Raw genomic sequence first — 22,359 nt, forward strand, 5'->3', positions numbered from 1 at the left:
AGGTCTTGAGCAACATCCATCCTCCTCCCCATCTGTGCAGAGGCTGGACAACCCTCCTTGTGGACACACGTAAAGTCTTGCTTATAAGGCACAAAAATTTTTGGCTCACGTGGAAGTTACTCTACCATGTGCCACATGGACTGACATTTGCAGCTCCTAGGGCAGGGTGGGTCCAAAGGAAGGTCTCAAATCCACATAATGTACCCTATTGTAGCCAAACAATAGGCTTCCAATAATAAATTGGAAGACATCTGAGAAAAGCCTCATTTTTAACAGCTTTGCAACCTCCTTATGTCTAGCTGTGCCAATAAAGGCACAAGAAAAGGAATGAGTGGAGGTCCCCAGCTCCCAGCTGTATCTAACAGACCGTGGAGACTGTGGAGGTGGGTGGCTCCCCTGCTGTTTACAAACCAGCACTGGTGGGCTGTTAACACTGGAAGCAACAGTACTTCACCAATGTCATCACTTAACAATATAATATGACAGCATGTATAGAACCGATTAGCATAAATCAACATAATACCCACTTTGCAGCATTAGTATTGAAAACTTTCATCCTCAAGTAGAGGGGAGGACACAATACGTGATGAATTGCAATGATTTTTCTGAAGTGCTCTCACATGGCAGGGTATGTTTGCACAGTGTGTGCGTGTGAGGCTGCACACACATGTATTTTAAGAATATGCACAATACTGTAAGTTACGGCATTAGTTTCTGACAATAACATTCCAGTATTTCTGTGACCTTTTTTTAGACTTAAAAAAAGGACAAATTTGCAGGAGCTGCCACATGGGGAAGAGTGGAATGAAAGGGGTGTGTGTCTGTGTGTCTGTGTGTACATGTATTTAGTCACTTTGATTTCAAAGTACATCGACCTGTCTTTCTGTGTCCAAAGGGTCATCATGTATGGAGTCATATAAATAGAGACTGCTTAAAAATATTACTTGAGGTCACTCAGACTCCTAGGTTTGAATTACAGATAAACATATTTCAAAGTGTAAACTTTGGATGTGAGGTACAGGGGAGAACAACCTTACATGCCATTTCCATCAATTTTGATAAAGTAGTTTCAATTTTCAGTGTAATAATTCAAAGGTCTTGTGGCTTTTTGACAACACTGAGTTCCACTTCTTCCTCCTCATTCTATTGTCCTTCCCTCCCCTGCTTTGTGCACACTCTGATCATTATCTGTTTCAAACCTGAATGCTTAATCACATTCAAGTGTATTTTTGAGAGGTCTTCCAAAGTCTTCACTTAGGTAGCATTTTCTGAACAAGAGATCTCTTTGGGGTTAAGATGGCGTGCACATTTGGAGATGGCAGGCAAAGTACAAATAAAGGAAAAGTACTGTGCAGGAATTCTTCTCCTAGGGGAAAAGTCTATAAATTCTCTAGACTCCACAGCAGGTCAGGATAGTTAAATTCTCCATTCCTTTACTTACCAATGATGACACAGAAAACCAGAGGAAGATCTTCATGAGAGGTGCTCTAGTCACCTCCACTGCACTTCCCTAAGGTGACACCCTGTTTCCCAGCAGAAAGCTTACCACAGGCCTTGCTTGCCACCATATGGCATCGTATCTCTGCACTCACCCTTTCAATCATATTAATGCCAATAATGCAACAATCTTTTTCTTTTATAAAGGTCTTAACCTGGCTTGTGCATTAATTTAGTCCGCCAAGTTATTTATGCACCTATAAAAATGCAGACTAGGCATCCTTACAAGCACAAGCACATCCTATTAATGCTGATCTGAAAGAGTTCTGAGCTCACCGTTACAGGTCCTTGATAGTGTTGGCCCATTACTGAATGTTTTCTAGGGGCCAGAGGTGAACAAGCTGATTCCAAAGGGGATCCATCTGTGTCTTCCAGCTTAACCTGAAGTCTATTCTATTGTATAGAATTTTATTCTATTCCCATTGGACAGATTCACTCTTCTCTTGCTGCACCCAGACAATCTTGTAGTATTTCCAGACTGATGAAAACAAACAATGCTGATGTATGTCCAAACACTGCTGCTGTGGTATTTCCAACCTATTTCTGCTACCATTTCAGTGAGTGTTGGGAACGTACAGTACTGCTCTGAAATTAAACTGTATTCACAAGCTTTTCTTGGACATTTTGGCAAAACCTGCTCTGAAAACACTGAGAGTTTTGTCCATGTGAAGCCTGGAAGATTAGGCTGCATGTGGTACTCCAATAATAACACCAAAGTAAGGAGTATTATTAAGAGGCAGTTTAATTTTTGAACATATCATGTAACACACTGTGAAAGTAGCACAAGGTCAAGGAAAACATCTATTATTTAATTTGACTTGCAGCCAGACTAGTGGTGATGTTGAAGACCACACTTCCCACTCTGAATGGAACTTCATTTATTCAGTCCTTGCAGCTTCATCAAAACTTTCCACTCACTCTACCTCCATCCGTCTCTTTCTTAGCAAATACATCACAGCCTCTGAGGGTCCTTCCGTCTCATTCCTTATTCCTCTGCCAGATAAATGAGGAACACTCTTTACTCTTATATAAGCTACATTTTTTGTTTCCATTTCTGCCCTCATCTGAATCTTAACAGCTTCAGGAAAGTCAAAGTAGCAGAGATAACAGCAGAACCTCATCTCAGAAATCAATGTCATTGTCATCTAAAGTCTTCTTCCCAGACTGCATTGCCCTCCTTTCTTGTACAATAAGATGGTGATTTCACATCAAAGGTAACCATGACAGCATCATGGCAGACATATTTGTTTGGGAGGTGGGTTAAAGCAGCTTTTCAGTACTGTATGCCTATTAACATTATTATACACAGACTCAAAAAAATCACTATTGCAGTCATTAAAAAGGTAGATGTGAATGCAAGATTTACTAAGCCTGAGTGGATGTGATCAATAATTTAAATATTACTGGATAACAAGTAAAGAAAACAAAAATAACAGCTTTGGTTTCAGGATATATGTAGCTGTCCTATGAACGTAAATATATTAAAACTTTTCTGCTACGTTTTATGACTCTATATAAATATCAAAATAGGTTTATAAGTTGAAAGGAGAACATGCCAATTCTAAAATCATCACTCACAGCACTTCAGTTTATGCAGTTAAATTTCCCAGCTAACAGCATTCTGCAGGCAGTTGCTCTCCTGCCCAGGAGGCAAACTACACATCTGTCTTTCCAATACTCATGGTAAATAACATCAGGCAGGAAATGCAGGCCTGCCAGAGCACATTCAAGGACAGTAGGGGTAAGGGGACTCATCACAGCCAGTAGGTGCAACCTCTGTTGGGTAGAGTAGAGGGTACTCACACAAGACAAATGTCTACATAAGGGTGCCTTTGCATTGGTGCGTTTTTCTGCTTCCCTTGGCATTCAGATCTTCTGTTTCCAACCTGACCAACACCCTCATACTAAGGTCCTGTCTTTCTCTCCCCTTTTCTGGATGAAAAGGTCAATATGGAGAAAGGTCACTTTGCATCCTGTACTGAACAGACCACCTATCTCTGGCACCAGAAGTTAGGTTGAGTCCAATGAGGGCCACATTATAAACCACTATAAAACCAATGTCTTCACTGCTTGTGAAGTGTGCTTAAAATGGAACCTCTTGTGAGAAACTTTATGGTACCACAGCCACTTGGCAATGGGATCCACGTATTAGCCTCTTCCCAACTGCAGTAAACTGGAGTTTCTGTAACCCCAATGACTGTAGGACTCCAAGGTGGTTTGATTAAAGGTTTCTGTGAAATGCACTATGAAGTTCTGCAGTTCTCTTCTCAAGGCCAAGAGGAAGCTGGGTCCCGTTTTTTCCCAGATCTTTGTTTCTCATAAAATCAATTTATCATAAAGACATCAGTGGAAAGGGAAATGAAAAATTTGATGAGCTTCTGCTCTTTCCTGCCTTTTACTCTGGTTGTATTTTTCTTGGGGTTATGGCTCTTAGACAATATGCAAGGCGAGTTTGGCTTAATCTGTATAGCTTTATTTTTGCATTATCCAGAATCATTCATTTGGCATCAAGAGATTTCACTCAGATAACATAGATATGGTCACAGCAGAATTATACTGGCATACAAACCCAACGTTTTATTAAAAAAAAATACTCCTCCATCCTAAAACCTTCCCTAAATCCTAAAGAGCAAGACCAGAACAAATTATAAGGAATCAAATTTCCTAAAGCGTTCCTTTGACAGCACCTTACTACTCAGTACCACTCAGTACCACCTCAGTACTCACCTCAGAACCATCAGAAAACCTGATGCATCTATTGATCATCTGAGGGAAGAGCTCATCATCAACTTTTCCCAACACTTTCTAAGCTTTTTGACTTATGGTGTGGCAAAAAGTCCCTGTCTCCTGTTGGAGTCTGTTCTTGGGTGGGTCATTGCATCTTCTTTTGTGGAATGTTTTCCACTCAAGAGAGCGAAATGCTCCCTAGCCCTAGTGGGTACCTTCTGGCACAGAGGTGAATTAAGCTGTTGGAGGAGGGTGGTGCAGATGTGCTGATCTGAGCAGGAGTCAGGTCAGCTCCTAGGGGCCGCTGTGTAGCTGATGTGGGCAACCTCAAATCATTTTCCACTAGATCATAGGGCCAAATGCTGTTTTCCCATGCCAGGGAAAGCTCCTGAGCAGCTCTTCCCCAAACTCAGTCTAAGAGAAAGAGCAACAAACAAAAAACAGGCAGCAGTTTCCCTCAGACTTTGTAAGACAAATATTCAAAATGATAGTTTCTCTGCAGTTGGCTGTCATGTTTTTTCTCTTTTTAATTTATTTATTTATTAGCATTTTCAGTTCTCCTTCTGCACCAGAACTTTATTTAAGGCTGCTGGCTGGGAGCCCCTGGGAAGGTTCCCAGTTCCCTGTGTGGATTCCCCTGTATGCCACAGTATTAGGAGTGTGACCTCCTGCCTTGCCAGGACTTTAAAGGGCCCATCTGCCCTGTCAGCATCAATCACACTGGATTTTATAATTCAGCCCCTCCAAAATACCCAAGCTGTAATTCCCAGTTCTTAACAGTGTCCAAAGCAATTCTCTGCTATTTTTTTGCATGGAAAGAAAAACATCTAATCTAAAGCCTAAGTTTCCCCCTCATAACATTTATGCATAGACTGTGTTACTGCTATTATATTCTGAAAAACAGTTATTTCACCAAAATAAAAAATCCTTTTCATAAGTGCTTTGCTCCCTATGTTTTTTTTTATTTTCCTTTTATGTTGCATATACCAACAGGGGCCAACTTTATTTCAGTATTGACTTGGATTTTGATGAATATGCTTCTATTTCATTTATTCTTTATTTGTGCAAAAGCTAGGCAGTATTTTTACATTGTTTCCCACTTCCTTTTTGATTAAACTGTTATATTTGATTTTCCAGAAATAAAGCAGCACAGAGATAGAGAGAGTGAGAAAAATACATCATCTTTGGTTCTCTCCTGACTCACAGCTCTCTAAGCTCTGACCCAAAAGCCCACCTTAACTCACTGGAAATAAGTGCCCAAAGGGAGCCGTCAGAGAGCAAGCTCTTCAGGAAGTGACTACCCAAAGTGCTAACCACAGGAGAATGAAGCCTTTTCCACCTAAAATTAACTGAGCTGCTCAAACAAAAACACTAAACCTACTATAACCCTACTAGAATAATAATAATAGATGACCCAAGTCAGGCCTTTTAAACTAAATTGCTATAATCAGTATCAAAGATCAAAGATCAAAGGCCACGAAAACTTCAGTGCCATTAGTTAATGTCAGGAAAAACATGTCAGAAAAAACCCAGTTCATACAAATACAGAGGATAGGCTGTGTTTCTCTTTTTCCTTCACATGTAACTTTCCAAAGCTCTCTTCTTTGGGGCTGGGGGTATCCCCATTCTTTGTTTCAGCTTAGGTAAAGAGTTTTCTGAGCAAAAAATATTGCCATCTACAATACATAAAGTACATATATAAAAATCTTCCCTTTTTGCGGTGTACCCACAACAGGATTTGGCAGTAAACTAAGACCAGGACAACAGGAATGGGAGCACAGTTTCATCAATGCCACTTGTTAAGGGGAGGAAATTTACTGTTGCTTCTTTGAGCACCCCCATGGGACAGGACTGAAACATCCTGGGGAAAGGGAAGAAGAAAACATCACAATAAAAAAGACCATCCAATGTAGCCTGAAAAGTGAACCTGATGCTACGACCCTCACAGCTGCACAGGAGCGTCCCTGCTCCCCTCCAGGGACAGAAGCAGCTGGGGTGGTGTGTCAGGAGCTGGGCTGAGTACAACCCAAGGAGCCCTGCTGAGAAGATGGGCAGGCAGCACCAGCCTTGCCCTGAGGAGCATAGTCTAGCTCTGTGAGTTACAGCAAAGTGCAGAAATCGTGGCTGAGCACAAGGCAGTGCATTCTGAAAGCCCCTGAGCAGATCAGTGATCGGGAAGAGAGCCCAGTCTACCCCGACTACACTCCTTTCAGTGTCAGCCCTCAAGCTTTTTAAGCTCACTCTGCCCTTCTCAAGACCCAGAAGTGGCATTTGTGCTTTGGATGAGTCTGTGAAAGACCTCCAGGCTGTCAAACTACGAGCTGCCATCAGGTGTGCTTCCTCTCCTTCAGGTCTCTTGCAGTGCTGCTGCATGCCAGGGCCACCAGCCTGCCCACCTGGCAAACGGCCTAAACTCTGCTGCCCAGCTGCCTGCTGGTGGGGAAACCTGCCACCCAGCTGGAACAGGTACCAGGACCTTACCTTGGAAGCCAGTGACCAAGGTATTTATTTGCTCAGTGAAGGAGCTGAGTGGTAGAAAAAAGTCACCCGTGTAGAAGTTAGTGGAGAAGGCCAAGCGGTCCCTAGTGCTCTGGTGTGTTCTGTACCAAATTTTCACTTCCCAGCCCCTGATGGATAATTCACATGTAAATGGTTGCTTACAGACATACATGCATCACTCAGATGTTCCTTCTATGGAATCAGCAAGCAGAGTTGGGCATTAACAGTGCTGCTCCTGCAGCACCTAAGCTGGCTTGATCAGGACTCACCTCCTTGTCAGAGGAAGTGATTCTGGTGCAAGAATGTGGAAATAACTGAAATATATATTTCCAAAGCTAGTATAACCACAGAGAAGATTTCTTTGAGACTGTGACTGACCACCCAGGCAGTCAAAGCTAACACATATTTGAACAGTGATTTGTAGGAATCTGATTTCACCCATACATTCATAGCAAGATCTAACACTTATGATGAGGACCACAAAAGATTTGCAACCTGTCTGCTAAGCCTACAAGAAAACTGAAGATTAACTCACAAGGAAGTCAGCTATCCAGACATTATGCAAAGCTTCCTAAAAGACAGTGACATACATTTAGCAACCATCGCAAAATCAGAACATCAAAAGAAAACATTTTTGCACTAGTTTTCCTTGCTATTGCCAGCCTATGTCCCTGTGAAGGGAGTAGTGTTTATGGAACCAGTGTTTGGAAAAGTAAGCTTGAATAGCAGTGTCAAAGGGTAATTGGCACAAAAGAGATCCCTACATTTGGAACAAGAGGAATTAAGTTTTCCTAAGCACATTGGGACCACAGAGGGCTTGTTGTTGATAGACCCACAAGTAGTAATATTACCAGGTTCATGCCAAGGGTCATAGCATGCAGTGAGACAACAGTTCCTTAGAGCAATGAGAGCAGGGTCACGACTCCTGCGTGCAACTGATTGATCCTCAGAGCTCAGATCTGTGAGACGCACAGGGAAAAAAATGTGAAATTTACAGCATTCATTTACACTTGGCTTTGAAAGGTTTTTATTGAGGCAATGATCACCTTGCATTTTTCCTTTTCAGTTACTGCCTGAAAGTCAGTGGAAGGATTTGAAACAATATATGACCATGGGATTTTATCAGCAGAATATATTAGTGCACTAGTTACATGCCAGGTAGAGTTTTGCAGCTGTTGGTAGCTTTTCTTCTCAAGGGCTCATATCTGGAGAATGGCATCTAATTTCCATTTAGCAGAAGAGAAGAAGCTTGAAGCCTTGAGAAATGACAGTGAAACTGTGCAACCAGCCCAGGGACTCAATTCTTAGTTTATGTACTTTACAACCACAAGTAGAAAAGTGCATTGAAGCCACATTTCCACTTTATTGATCTTGAACCTCAACTTTTAGAATGGACTTGAGGAATATTTAGGACAACCTGAGCACAAATGAGGTTTAGGGTGTTCTAAGTTATGCATCTGGTATGGAATAGTGGAGTGCCCTGCACTGCACTTGTAACAAATGAGGGTCACCTCAACACAAACTGCCTCCTTTCCTTGGGAGCCTCCTGCCCGTTTGCCACCTGAGAGAATCTTGTTATGAAAAGCATACTCTGTTGCCTCTTTAACGGGTCATTTATATTTCTGATGACAGTAGAAAATAGTAAGAGTCAAGGTTTAAGAAGGAGTCCATGGCTCCAACACAGATTAAATAAACATCTGGAAACACCTGCGGAGCTCAGCAGAAGTCATTCTGGATCTTGTGATAGTTTTCAGTCACTTCAACCTGTTCTGTGTAATGCCCCAGGTACATCCCCTTGGATTCCTGATCAGGATTGTACAACAAGAAGAAATTTAGTAAATTTTGAATGAGCCCAGAGACAGGGCCATGTGAGTTTGACCAGTGCTAAATGAGTACAGATAACAATAAAGCTTATAGCTACATACTTCCTACCAAGTCTCAGTGCTTGGATTCAAGGAGCTCATGTAGAACTGCACACAGACTGGAGTGCTATGATCAATACTGGAAGAGGATATAATGCAGTACTATTAATGCAACTGGTCCCATTTAACTCAGCAGAAATTCTGCCATTTTCTTCATTCAAACTAGGATTTCACCTAATGTGTCTTTTCCAGCTCTAATATCTGCGATCCTGAGCACATTACTAAATTGCCAATGGGATCTACCAACCATTACAGTCTGTGATTTGTCAAGTACTCTATTTGTATTCACTTTGTCTCTGTTGTCTACAGGATTCCAGTAATAACCTATTAAAGACATTTAATATTACCAATTTAAAACTGAAAAACACAAACTACTGAGGTGGTGAAGCTGCCAGAAGAGACATCAGGGCCTGTGTTAGAATATCTGAATCAACCACTCCTATATGTGCAAAGCCTGCAGATTGGATAATTATAGTTCCATCAGTGAATAGTGTATTTATTAGACCCAAATTCGGTTATCAGAAGTGTTTACAGAGAGATTCCCATGATAGAAAGGGCTGGCAAATGTGGACAAATAAAGATGGCTTATTAAAGCTGAGGTTTTGTGAGAGGTGCACTCATTTTCAATGCAGCTACCCAATACTTACAGTCCTGAGCAACATGGTTCAGTACATACATAGAAATTAAGGACGACTCTGTCATACCTGTTATTTAGTAAAGCTCAAAATCACAGCTCAGCACTCAATCAGATAGAAATATTGTTTTCTTATAGTATCACAAAAGCAAGCCTTGACAAAAAAAGAGAATATCAAATGCCTCTTATCCTTGCTAAGTTGTTAATGGTGGAATAAACACAGATAGCTACATGCTTAGTCTAGTTTGGCATCAATTTGTATACACATAGAGAAACAAGTTACAGATGTTTAAAAAGTTATGACAAATGAGAAAACAGTCCTATACTAAAAGTGGCTGCAATAAATTGCCTTTCAGTTACAGGTCTGTGGTCAACAGTTGACATATATGGAGTGAAAGTTAAGGAAAGGGTGATAGTCCCACTCAACCAATACAGGCAGCAAGTAGCAAACAATTGTTGAACAAAGGTGTTGCGAGAATCCTAAATAGACAAGTATTCAAAAGCCAGGGAAAGTATCAGTCCTGTAAGTCAAAAGGCAGAAGTAGTCAAAGCAATGAAAAATTTCTGAAAACTTGAAACTACTGAAGTTTATTATTAGTTACAGTTCTTGCAGATTCATGCTGCTTCCACTGCTCCTTAAAAGGCTTTTTACACTTCACTAGCTTCATTGCCTCTCTGGTGAAGGCAGAGAGAGTAAGTCCTATAAGTAGAGAGTAAGTAGAAAGTAGAGAATAAGTCCTATAAGGTACAGCTGAGGGAGCTGGAGTTACTTAACTTGCAGAAAAGGAGGCTCAGGGGAACCTTACCACTCTCGATGATGACTTAGAGGTTGTAGCATGACAGGGATCAGTCTCTTCTCCCAGGAACCAGTGACAGGATGAGAGATAGGATCTAGCTGCGCCAAAAATTCTGGCTGGGCATCAAGAAGTTCCTCACAAAAATGCTTGTTAAGCATTGGAACAGACTGCTCAGGGAGGTGGTAGAGTCGCCACCCCTGGAAATGTTCAAGAAATGACTGAACATGTCAAATAGTGCTGGCAATGTGGTGATGAGTCAAAGGTTGGACTTGATGATCTTGGAGGTCTTTTCCAACCTTAATGATTCTGTGATTCTGTAATATTCAGGAAGCTCCAATGTGTTTGGCTCAGCCTATGAGGTTGGTGCAATTCCAGCAACAGATTTCTTCTATTTGGTTCTCTGTCTCTCATTGTCAGTTGAGATCAAGCAGCCCTGCACATACAACATGATTGTTCATGAACAGTTCTGACAATAAATTTGCTTTCATTTTTTATTTTCTGGTTAAATATTTTTTTAATTTCTTACTATGTTCTAGGGCAAAGGCAAGCATTGCTTTGTGTCACATTTAATACCTAGTATGATTCAATATGTTCATCTACTTTGGGAGCTTTTCTTGAATATATTTTCCTTTTTTTTTAAACTGAAGTTCATTTTTAGAGAAAAGCATCCACTTAAGCAATATTGAGACACTTTAATTTGGGCAGGGATCAGATAACTCCAGGGGTATCTTCAGTCTATTATTCTGCAATTCAAAATGTCAAAAAAATCTTTCAAAAGTCATTCAAACCGATTATTTGAATTGATAGAAATACATCCTTTTTTTTCCTGTTTAACTAGACCTATACTTTCAGGATGAAAAATTGACTAAAAATTTTCATCCAGATCTAACTTTTTCTTTGAATATATTCATAGAGCTACACTTTTTATTTTACCCCTTCAGGAAATAACCTGTTTGCAAGTCAATTTATCAAAATTACCCTTCCAATGCATAAAATAATAATGTATTTCAGTTAGTGCTCTTGCATCATTTTAAAAGCAGAAGAATTAGGAAGAAGAGAAAAGAAAGAAAGGACAAAAATATATTTTAGAGCTTCTTAAAGTCTTTAGAACAATATTCTTCTGCACGGGTCTGTTTTTGTCACTAAAGTAATCTGTTTCTTTTTCTATGGGACTTAGAAGTTCAGATAAACTTCAAGAGTAGCTCATGACACATTGTTTAGCTATATAAAGCTTCTTTAACACAGTGCAAAAGACATCCAAAAACTTCTTACCCAACAAAATATTACTATTAAGCATCTAAAAATTATTTATTTCCTTTAAGAAGAGAAAAAACCCTAGTTATATTTAATGTATCTTACCTCTCACTAGAGTTTACACTGATTTTACTGATACTTTCTTGGAAGTCAGAAAACATTCTCTTATCTAAAATATTGAGAGGTTTCATTTGAAAAAAACATTTGAAATATTTGGAATATTTTATGAGTCAAAAAAGTCAGCACAGATTCTTTTGTTTATTTAATTATTTAATGTTTGGACAGTGCTTTGCAAGCATAATACGCACTTATTTTTAGCATTACTTGTGCATACAGCATTATCAGCAAGATATGAATAAAATGCTCTCAGCTTTGCAAGCAATTTTCTTGATTAATTTCTTTGTATAAAGCAGCAGAGGGAGCTCATACATTATTTTTTGTGTGTCACACACAAAAAAATGATAAATTGCACGTGCACACACGTGTGCGAGCACGCGCGTGCGGGTGACACGGCCCCGCGCACGCGTGTGCACGCACAGCCAGCTCTGGGACGAGCTGCACAGCTACAGTGGCTGTGCCTGCACTTGTCACACAGACCAATAGGAGCAGATGTGTTCAGCGAAAGAGCTGGGACTGAGCCCCGCATGGCCATGGCACAAGTCCTCCAGGGTGGCCTTTCTGGACTAGTGCAGCCTGGTCCCACCAAGCTGAGACACCCATGTGTGCCTTGGGCGTGTTCAGTGAGCTCCCAGAGTGCTTCTTCCAGATGGATTTTACCCAAGAGGAAGCCAGCTGGTACATTCTGACCTTGATCCTGGACACAAACCAAAGCTCAGCTGGTGGGGGTGATCTGGAGGCCTTGTCAACAGCATGCACTTGATCCAGAGAAAGTCACTGGCACCAGAGCTGTGTTAGAAACTTCTAGGTACCCACCTGAGCTTATCTTCAGGTATGTAAGGAATCAAATCGATGGCATGAATTTAGGCAATTGCATTCTGCTGGAGTGACATGTTAGGAGCCTTCATGCTTTTTTGAACTTTCTCCTCAATCTGTGTAAGTTTTGCAGGAAATGTTTCACAATGGAGGTACACTGAGAAAGAAGTGATGAAGTCCCTTAAAAGACTGGACAAACTTCCTAAACTTCTTGGTTTTGTCTGATTGAATGAGTTCTTAGGAATACATACCTTCAACCAGCTCCCTGAAATCTGTAAATCCAAAGTATAAGGAGGGCTTAAAGCAGTTATTGAGCAGGCCCTAGCACTCCCTGAACAGCAGAAGCAGAATTTTTATTTCCTTTAAGGATATGTAGAGTATATCCTCTTGTACATGCTGGGCCAGCCAGCACCTTAGGAACATCATTTGGCTTCCCTAGGCACTCTTGTGGAAGCCTAGGAGGAAGCAATGGGCAGTGGATAATTTGGTGGAGGGAAAAGCCAGGAGGAAGCAGTTAGATAGATAGTCCAGTGCACTGGACTATCCCATATCCTACTATATACAGATGAGCACTGTTGGGGCCAAAGCCTGGAAACAATGGGAAAAAACTGGTCTGCCAATACCTTTTATTCCCAGGACGGGCACAGGTACTGGGAACTTCACACTACGGCTTGCTTGTTTTGCTTCTAGACCCGGACTGAGCAGATGTGAAGATGGCAACAATGGGACTGAAAACAACAGGGGAAAAAAGGTTAGAAAATGAGAGAAGTGTGGAGATGGGTGGGAACTGGGGGATGTGGAACAAGATGGGAAGAGCAGACCAAAATGGCACAAAGGTTTTGTGATTTTAAAAAACTTATCCTTTCAGGGTGGGGTTAGGGGCAAAAGGAATAGATTCAGGGAGAATTACTTTTCATACCTAAACCAGCTGGCCAAACTTGTAATGAAAAGCCCATAAAACATCACTGTGAGAGAGGAAAAGCCACATTGTTTTTATTTGTCTGTAGAGCAATATGTGTCACTGCATAAATAGCAACTAATAACATGTGCTGCAGCACTTCTGTGGTATTTTTTAATAATTACTATTGTTGTAAAGGAGTTAAGTAAGAAGTAAAACATCTCTATGAGGGAAAAAATTGCTATCTCTTTCCCCCTGATATTTGTGTAACTGAATTAAAAATACACAGATACATCGAGTCAAAAAAACATTATTCCTAGTTCAAGGAACTCAAGCTGAACACCTTGAAAAATCTCTCAGCTACATTGTTCTCTCATATGTTATGAGGATTTTTATTTCCTTTTAACAGCAGTAAATCGTCAAATGAAAGAGGCTTATATTGCACATACCATTGCGAGACGTGCTCATCATGTAACGTCAGAATGAACTATTTTTTAACCTAATATACAACAATTTAGCAGCATTAGAAGAACATAAAACAGATAAAAGTATAGCTTTTACAGCCATTCATCAATGGCCTTTTTTTGAAGAGTGCAGATACCTCCTCAGGCTAAGCATACATCTCTCTATTTCACATAAATACACAAAGTGACAGGGCTTCCAGTCAAAATAAACATTTGCTCAGTGTATACCTGATTTCCACCCATTTCATTCAACAGGAAAGATACTGAGGTTAACAAACACACTAATCTCTCATCTGCTCTAGGGATGAGGATGTGCTGTATCCAACAACTTGTGATTGAGTGTGTTCGCAGTTTGCTGCTCCCATGGATGTCCATGCCTTTGGATTGGTACTATCTAAAAGGCAAACAAAAGAACAAGCCTTGACGTGGATCCAACCAAAACTACTTTCAGTTTTTAGAAAATAAGAATGGTTCAAGGGGGAGAGGACAATCTCTGAGGTTTGGTAACCGCACAGGTAGTGGGGAGAATGGCTGGAGAAAGCATCATTTGGATAAAAATGCTACACAATGTGATATAACAATATCATTGCACATTAAAAAAAGATAATGAAACAAAACAAAGCAGAACAACAACAACAACAAAAAATATAATATTGAACAGCACAAAGCACCTGCAATTCAGAGTAAAAACTTCCAAGAGTCTGAGGTAGCCAAATCTCACTAAATCTGAGGAAATCTGTGGTACCTAGAACAGAAAGTAATTTTTACATTTGTGGCTCTGGCTGCATTGCCTTAAACCCTCTGTGGAAGGAAATATGACCCTGGTGCCTTGGCCTGTCTCTCCAGCAGTTTGAAGGAGAACAGGAGCTGAGCACAGGTTTCTTACCTCCTGGGGCAGGGTTCATTGAGCATCACTGCACCATCACCATCAGGACTGGCTCCCTTGCCAAACAGAACAAAAGGATGTAGCAGGTCCCCTCTGAGTCCCATACCTGGCTTGTTAAACCTGTGTTGTGATGCTTTGTCAGGTAAAATACATGATTTGGAAATATTGGTTGATGATCTCACACTAGGATTTCACACCACACTATCAAAGAAAATATTGATTGAGTTATTTTAACAGTCATGATATTAGTTAAATGTGATTAACACATTATTTTCCACTGACATCACTTCTTTATTCTATTTACAAGCTAAATAGGCCAGACACTCAATTGATAAATGCTCATTTCCCTCCATCTTAATTAACTAAATATTCTTTTACTTAAACAATCCCTCATTTTTCCAGAGACGCAGTAATAGATCCATTAGAAGGGTCTATCTGATACCAGGGGTATTTTATTTATGAGGACAAGTCCAAATGGTTACTATTTTTTAATGTTTTTATTTTCCTTGATACTGTACACCGTGTAATGGCTTTGGTCCAAACACCAATCACACGATGGGTGCCGTTTCTTCTTTCTTGACCTATCACACTCCACATGATTTAATCCATTGTTTTGGATGTTGCCAATGATTTATTGTATGAAAAATGTAAATGATCTGGATGGCAGATGTTTTATATTTTCTGACCATTCATTTTCAGTGGGAATGTAATTAAAATTTATGAAGTGTATCTGCTGAATTGCATTGGCAATTGATGATCTCCTCCAGTGCTGTCTGTCTGGAGATGATGAGTGATTGTGGACAGTGAGATGTGTTGACAAGGGCAGAAACAGACGTGATGTTACTGTCATGAGCGAGGCTACCTGCAAAAAGGCTGCTGGTTTTTTTTCCTCCCTTTTTTCCCACAGGAAGAAGGTGGCAACCAGAGCTGTCTTTCTTCTTGCAAGACAGAGTACAAAGCCTCTGCACACTCCTGAAAGCTGTCACTCTTCACGAGTACAATCTCTGTCTCGCTCAGCAATGGGCATCTGGAAGCCACGACACCAGTTATAACAGCGCATGTCAAGGATATTAATTAAATTCCTGATGGCCACCCAGAGAAGCTAATGAGTGTAAATTTCACAACATCCCAACTCATAAGGCAGCCCACTTAACCTTTTCAGCATTGATATCCTTCCTCCAGGAGGGAAGTAAGGAAGTGAGCTGTTTGCCGAGGGAGCATGGAAAGGAGGAACAGGGAAAGGAGGAGATACTTGGTCTGGAACAGTTTAAAATACAAACAGATGAGAACTGGATCTGCTGGATTCAGATTTCCCACAACAGAATGGGAAAAGGTTTTTTTCAGAACTGAGATCCCAGACAGCATTTTGCACAGAACCTTTATTGCTATGAATCTGAGTGTATCTCCTCACCTCAGCCTCTTCCAGCTCCATGAGCAAGAGAAGCAGCTCTCTTTTTAACCCCAATGAGGCACACTTACTGGACTTTGAATTCCCCCTGCTCTTGACATAGCACACCTCTTACATTTCTGAGTGCTGTGGAGGACAGAATACGTAATTACCATCATCCCACCATACAGTTACCTCTACAATAGATGTACAGACAGCCTAAATTAACATGTAGTGAATCATGTAAGTGCTATGGGACCAACAATTGGAACTGGGGAATTTCTGACACCCATCTTTATCATCAGGGATTTTGATCACTTCAATGTTCAAAGTGTTTTCTTAATTCACAAACCTCATTTACGATATCTACCATTAGGCCCTAATAAAAATGCCTTCACTCTAAAGTCATGTAGCCACCTCATTACCAGAGGCTGGTAAATGAGGATTTTATTCCAAAAGCAAACCCCAAAGGTAGTTTGTCACAAATGCCCCAGTCCCACTGCTGTTGCTGACACCACTTCCAATATATTCTGTGACTATGGGTGGGGTGCAAATGAAGGTGATTGTAGCTGTCAGTTCTTGAGCTGCGCTTGTGCTGAAGTCAGTAGGCATTTTGCCATTCATTTCAAAAGTAAGCATTACAAGCTCAAGAACTAATCCAAGCTTCAGGCCTGGTAGCAATTGTGACATTTGACAATGTATGATTCAAAACAGACAAGAGATTGAAATGGCAGGTGCAGCAGATGGTCAAGATCCTATTACACAAAGGCCTTCTTTTTTTCCATGCGTGCTCCCAGCTCTGCTGCTTCGGTGTGTCTCTGGCCTGTGATGTGCAACTGTGGCAGGAGAGGAGAAGAAATGAGGTAGGACTAGGGTCACAAAGTCTGGTTAGGCATATTTTAGAAAATCCCAAGGGGATTTTGCTCTCAGCACAACTCATACTACAAAATGCATAGTAAATACTGTAGAACTCTGGGAGCCAACAAGGTTAGATTCTTCTTTTGGCATCACTGTTGTCTTGTTGGGTGCCTCAGTTTACCTATATACACTTTTAGGTAACATGCCTTACCTGGCTTTGTATGCCAAAACTTCATTCATTAATACTGATGTCAAAGAGGACATTCAGCACCTCACAGGAGGCCCAGTGCACCTGCATTAGTTAGCCATAAATCATGGGAAACAACACTTTGAAGTGTCAGCGAGATTTAATGTGGGATACAGAACAGAAGGGGAATGTGATGAACTGAGCCCCAAGCCCCAAATAAGGAATTTAAAATGCACCTTACCCTTAAAAGTGTCAGCAAATGAAGAAAAAGAAGAGTGGGGAAGCCCCAAAGGCAGCAATTTTGAATGCTTTAGTTTTCTCTATTGACTTTAATTAAGCTCACCCAGGATTGCAGGCCTGTCACTTGGGGAACCTTTCCATAAAGAAAAAAGGAGTTTGCTCCCCAGGTGGGTTTTCCCAAGTTTCTCCGGCTCTTACCACAATATATGCCTGGCATCCATGACAGGGTCGTCAAAAATAATAGCTAAGGAATTCACTGTCTGTCATTCCAAAATAATTATGTATGGGGCTTTACTTGCAGTTGAGATAGGTTATATATTTCATTGAGAAAACCCATGTAGACTAAAACATATATTTATATGTATGCTTGTAATATATGAAGGTTGAAGAGATTAACAGTCAAATAAAGAATATGGGGGAACAGAAGTCTTTATATATGCATATGAAACATGTTGAGAAAGAGGGTGGAAAGCACTGTCAATCCAAAATTTGTTAATTACTAAATGCATTAATGCTTTATTAGCCATATATCAGTAATTAATCACCTATTCTAATGTAAATTCAAGCTTACAAATGCATCATGAAAATTGTCCCTTAAATGGAAGCCAAGTTTTAAGGGTCAGCAGAATCACAGCAAAGATAGCAGCATATTCCCCTCAGCTGCATGGAAGAGTATTTTAGTGCCTCAGTATCATGCCTGTGTCTAGGCATGCAATAGTTTTTGGGTGCTTTCAAAGTCAAAATAGCGTGGTGGAAAAAAAATGAAGAGAGCTTGCAAGCAGAAGGGGAGGAGGTAGTACACTCAGTGGTATTCTTCAGGTGCACAGTTTGAATAAAAATGCAAAACAGGATGCTCCCATTCAGTAAATATTATCATTTTTATTCACTCATTAATTAAGTTGCTTAATTGCTGCTGTCAAAAGACTCTTGAGTTTGTGACTGGGGTTGTTGCACTGTTTTGATAGTAGCTGAGGATGGAAAAAAGGCAGTATCACTCGGCTTGTTCTTTACTTGATAATAAGGAGGCACTGGTTGCAGGAGATCAGAATGAAGCTGCAGAGTTGCATGTGGAAAAAAAAGATATTTAGAGGAAAAAAGGAAGGGATCAAGTAAGTTTTATTTAATGCATCAAATATTATTTCACTGATGTGATGGATGCACTGTAACTTGTGCATTATTGTTCAATTTGTTACTCCATGAAAATAATTCTAATACAAAGTATTTCCCATGTTTTAGTCTAACTTCCCAAGAGGGTCCAGAAATGGAAAGGGACTCAAGCTGTGTTGGTCAACACAATTATAGATTTTTTTTTCCACATCTGTCTCCAAAAGATTAATGTAAGCTGGTTTAGGTACTGTCTCTTCCAGGACACCAGATTGACAAATGACCAATGCTTATAGTATATTATTCATACATTTCTGAGACAGAAGCTATTCATGCCAGGATGATGATCAGTCCCATGTCACTCAAGACATTTTTAGAATTGATACCCACTATACTGCAGACATCTCACATCTCAGCATCACACTGATGAAGTGCTGTGGACACAAAACATGAAGGTGTCTTTGCAAATGAAAATGAGACTGATACCACTGACATGGGCCAGGACCACCAATAACCATTTATTGATTCTTATTACTAAACAGACTAAGTGGAAGACAGCTTTCAAAACAGCCTGCTGATAATGGGCTCTGAGTCAGATCATTACATGTGTATCTATACCTGTACAGAGGTCTGGAGAGGTTGTAGGTTATGCTTGTCTCAGGTTGGCACAAGAGTCACAGAAGGAAAGACTGTTGTACACAGACAACTAAGGAGAAATTGCTGATCAGAGAGAGAGTAGTGCTAGGATATGGCACACAGCCACCAATTTTACTCTATGACTAAGAAAGAAAGGTGTAGCATATCCATCAGTTCTAAAGTCAAGCCTGCAGTTAGATCTGTACATTTACTCTCCTTTCCCTCTTTTTTAATCCTCTGTAATGAAGCACGTAATCACCTAAAGGACTTACTCTGCTCAAGAGGAAGAATTTTGCTTAGTGATGAAACTTTGCCCAGGCACAAATGGGTGTGGTCTGCTCTGTGCATTATGCAGGGACTGTCATGACAGGGTCTTTGTGTTTTTGGGTGTCTCACACTGCCTATGCTGCTGGCTGAGATAAATTTCAGAAATAGGTTATGAAGGTCTTCAAAACTCTTTGACACATTGAGGTTTTGGCAAGACTTTCATTACATCACGAGCTGTCCAGATACACTCGTTAAAGTCTCCCTTCCTTCTGTTGATAAGACACTACAGTTTGCACTGAACTATGCAATGAGTTTAGCAATGGACACAAAAGTTCTTAAGGACAGAAGGGAATCCAGTGCACTGTTATGAACATCTCATCTCCAAATGTGAACATAGGTTTTTCTGAGCTGAAAGGCTCTTGGTCCACAGCACCACACAGTCTTAGCTGTCTTACAGGTTCCTTGGAAAAAAAAACCAAACAGTGGCATTATTTAAATGACTTAGAGGTACTTGCTGCACTTGTTATTTTTGATTCCACCAGAATGAAGGGAAAAAGCAAAACTACTATGAAACATTCTGTTCGACACACTGGAAGGTGTGAGTAAAGAAAAGTTTTCAAACATTTCAAACCTCTGAGTTATTATTATTCTGAAAAAAAAATCATAAAATATTCCCATTCATCTTACTGGATTTTATGGGTCAGTATAGCCTCTTTAAAATCAGAAGGCCTAAGAAATGTAAGGGTGCTGACTGATGAGCTGGGACAGCCTTACCTCGGATAAGCTGAAAAGGTTGGCAGCTCCAGCTGTCTGCTCTGCTCCTGGTGTCCAGATGTCTAAGCTGCTTGTCAATCAGCTCCCAAACCACTGCAGTTTACAGGGCAGGCTTTGCACTGCAGCCGTCACTGGCGCTGGTTTGCCTTAAAATGCTTGATTGTAATCTCTAGCTGAATTCAATGGATAATGACACAGGATAGAAAGAGGTACCTCTACCACCAGTCCCCATAAAGGCAGTCTGTAGTCGGCGTCCAAATGTACTTAAATGCACTCTGTATCTGCCATTGTGCTTTTACAAAAATAGCCAAAGCACTAAAACATGCATTTAATTGCAATACAAACTTAAAGCATTCACAAGCTGCTTTTCTGTAGACTTTCTGCTATCAACAGCCGGAATTGGAAATTGTGGTAGTAAGAATTGTGTCTCTCACATCCTCCTTTCCTGACCCTAGCCACCTCTGCCAGCCTGCAATGACAGTGTTGGAGCACCTCACCATCTTGATAGTCTGGGACACAGAATGCTGTCACTCATGCCACGCTCTCTATACCTCCTGTCCCTGTTTGTGAATACAGCAGTGAACCCAAACCAAGGAGTTTAAGTGTAAAGCAATGTAAGTTTAGTCTCTTCTTCTCTGATGTAAACAAATACCTTTGCTTCACCTTTCCCTTGGCCTTCCTGATATCTCTTGTCACACTATCTTTTCCTTCTCTTCTGTCTGCTACTTCCTTCATCTAACGTGGGAGGCAGAAGCTACTAGAGTCACTGTGAAAGGACACTGATTTTCAGAAGAAAAAATTGCATCTTACTCTTCCCAGTAGAGTTTCTCAGGTGTATTCTGAGGCTTATTTAGGCTTCTCTTTGTCTCCAGTGACCAGTGGTTAAATTATGCTCTGATAAAAGGAAAAATGAGCCGAAAGAAGGGACCTAAATTTAACTACAAGGGAAAGCAGGTGATGTAAGTTCTTGATATAAGTTCTCAAACAGCCACCTGGACCTGAGTAACTCCTTAAGTAATTCCCTGATATAGCAGTGGTAGGCTCTGCCTAGAGACAGTGTAATAAATTTCCGGAGCACGTTATTCCCGGAGGACCCAGCAGGCGAGCACACTGAAAGCTACCTTGGAAAAAAAAAAAAAAAAAGAAGTTTAAAAAAAAAGTACAGAAAAGCACAAAGGTTCAGCTGCTGTCCTTGTGCTTCTATTTTCTTACTGTTTCCCCCAGCACAACATAGTCAGACCAGATGATTCAGAAACAAGAACTGACACCTTCTGCATCCTTTGTCACACAACTCCGAGATGTCAGCACAAGCCCCCAGCCTGGCGAGGGCTTCCAGAGCCATCAAGCAAAAGTGACTGCTCACTCCTCCAAAACAAGAGGGGACATCCCCATCTGACACCAGTCAAAGTTCCAGAGTGACTCCACAGTTTTCCTTTCGTTTGTGCATCCAGGGGTAATCTGAGAGTGGCAGTGGGGTCTTGCAAGGGAGAGACCCTGGCTGGGTCTGGAGGGTCCAGACCAGGAGGAGATTAAATTGTTAAGAGGTGGCTGCACCCTCCAGCACGGGACAAAACTGCTGCCAAGGTTCAGCAGCCAAGCCCACTTCGGCTTGATGCAGAATGCCAGAGAAGCCGGCGATGATGCTGCCTGTGGGGCTGGGCTCAGCCATCCCCCATTCCCGGTGTCCCGGGGAATGAGGCAGAGGTGGGTTGGGAGGCCGCTGGGCCCCGCGGAGCCCCGGTTCGCGCCTTGGTGCATGTGTGGGAGTTGAAGAGGGGGTCAGGGGGTGAGGGAGAGTTCATCCCCGCGCTGAGCGATGGGCCTGCCCGCACGGGAGGGGGACGTCCCCGGCCTCCGAGAAGAGTCACTGGAGGTTCATCCCGCCGGGGAGGAATTCTTCCCAGCAGTAGCCGTCCTGCTGATGGATCGCCCCCGCACGGGGCTGGCGGCCTGCGCGCCCTCCGGCAGCCGCGGCCGCCACCCGCCATGGCCGTGACGGGCCCGAGAGGAACGAGCCCCTCAGAGGGACCGGGCCCGGCATGGGGGAGCCCGGGGCGACAGCGCCCGCCCGCTGCCTCACCCAGCCCAGCTCTCCGGGGGCAAGGGGCGGTGCTGGAGCTGTGTGGCTTCCCCGGGAAAGCCCCGCAAAGCTGGCACGCTCCCCGCTCCACCTGTTGCTGAAGGGAGCGCGGTGAGTGGCCGAGGGAGGTTTTCTCTTTGGTCACTCAAAAAGGCAGCTGAAGGTCTTTTCGCACAGACATGGATCACAAAGCCCTGGTATGTGACACCAGTCCTGGCTGCACCGGGCTGGGATCATGCTCCAGATGTAGGAAGACTGGAGTGCCCATCTAGGACCATGAGTATCCCAAAAATGATGACAGCTTTCAAGCTTTCT

Source organism: Zonotrichia leucophrys, chromosome 2 (assembly GCF_028769735.1).
Source record: "Zonotrichia leucophrys gambelii isolate GWCS_2022_RI chromosome 2, RI_Zleu_2.0, whole genome shotgun sequence".
Taxonomy (NCBI): domain Eukaryota; kingdom Metazoa; phylum Chordata; class Aves; order Passeriformes; family Passerellidae; genus Zonotrichia; species Zonotrichia leucophrys.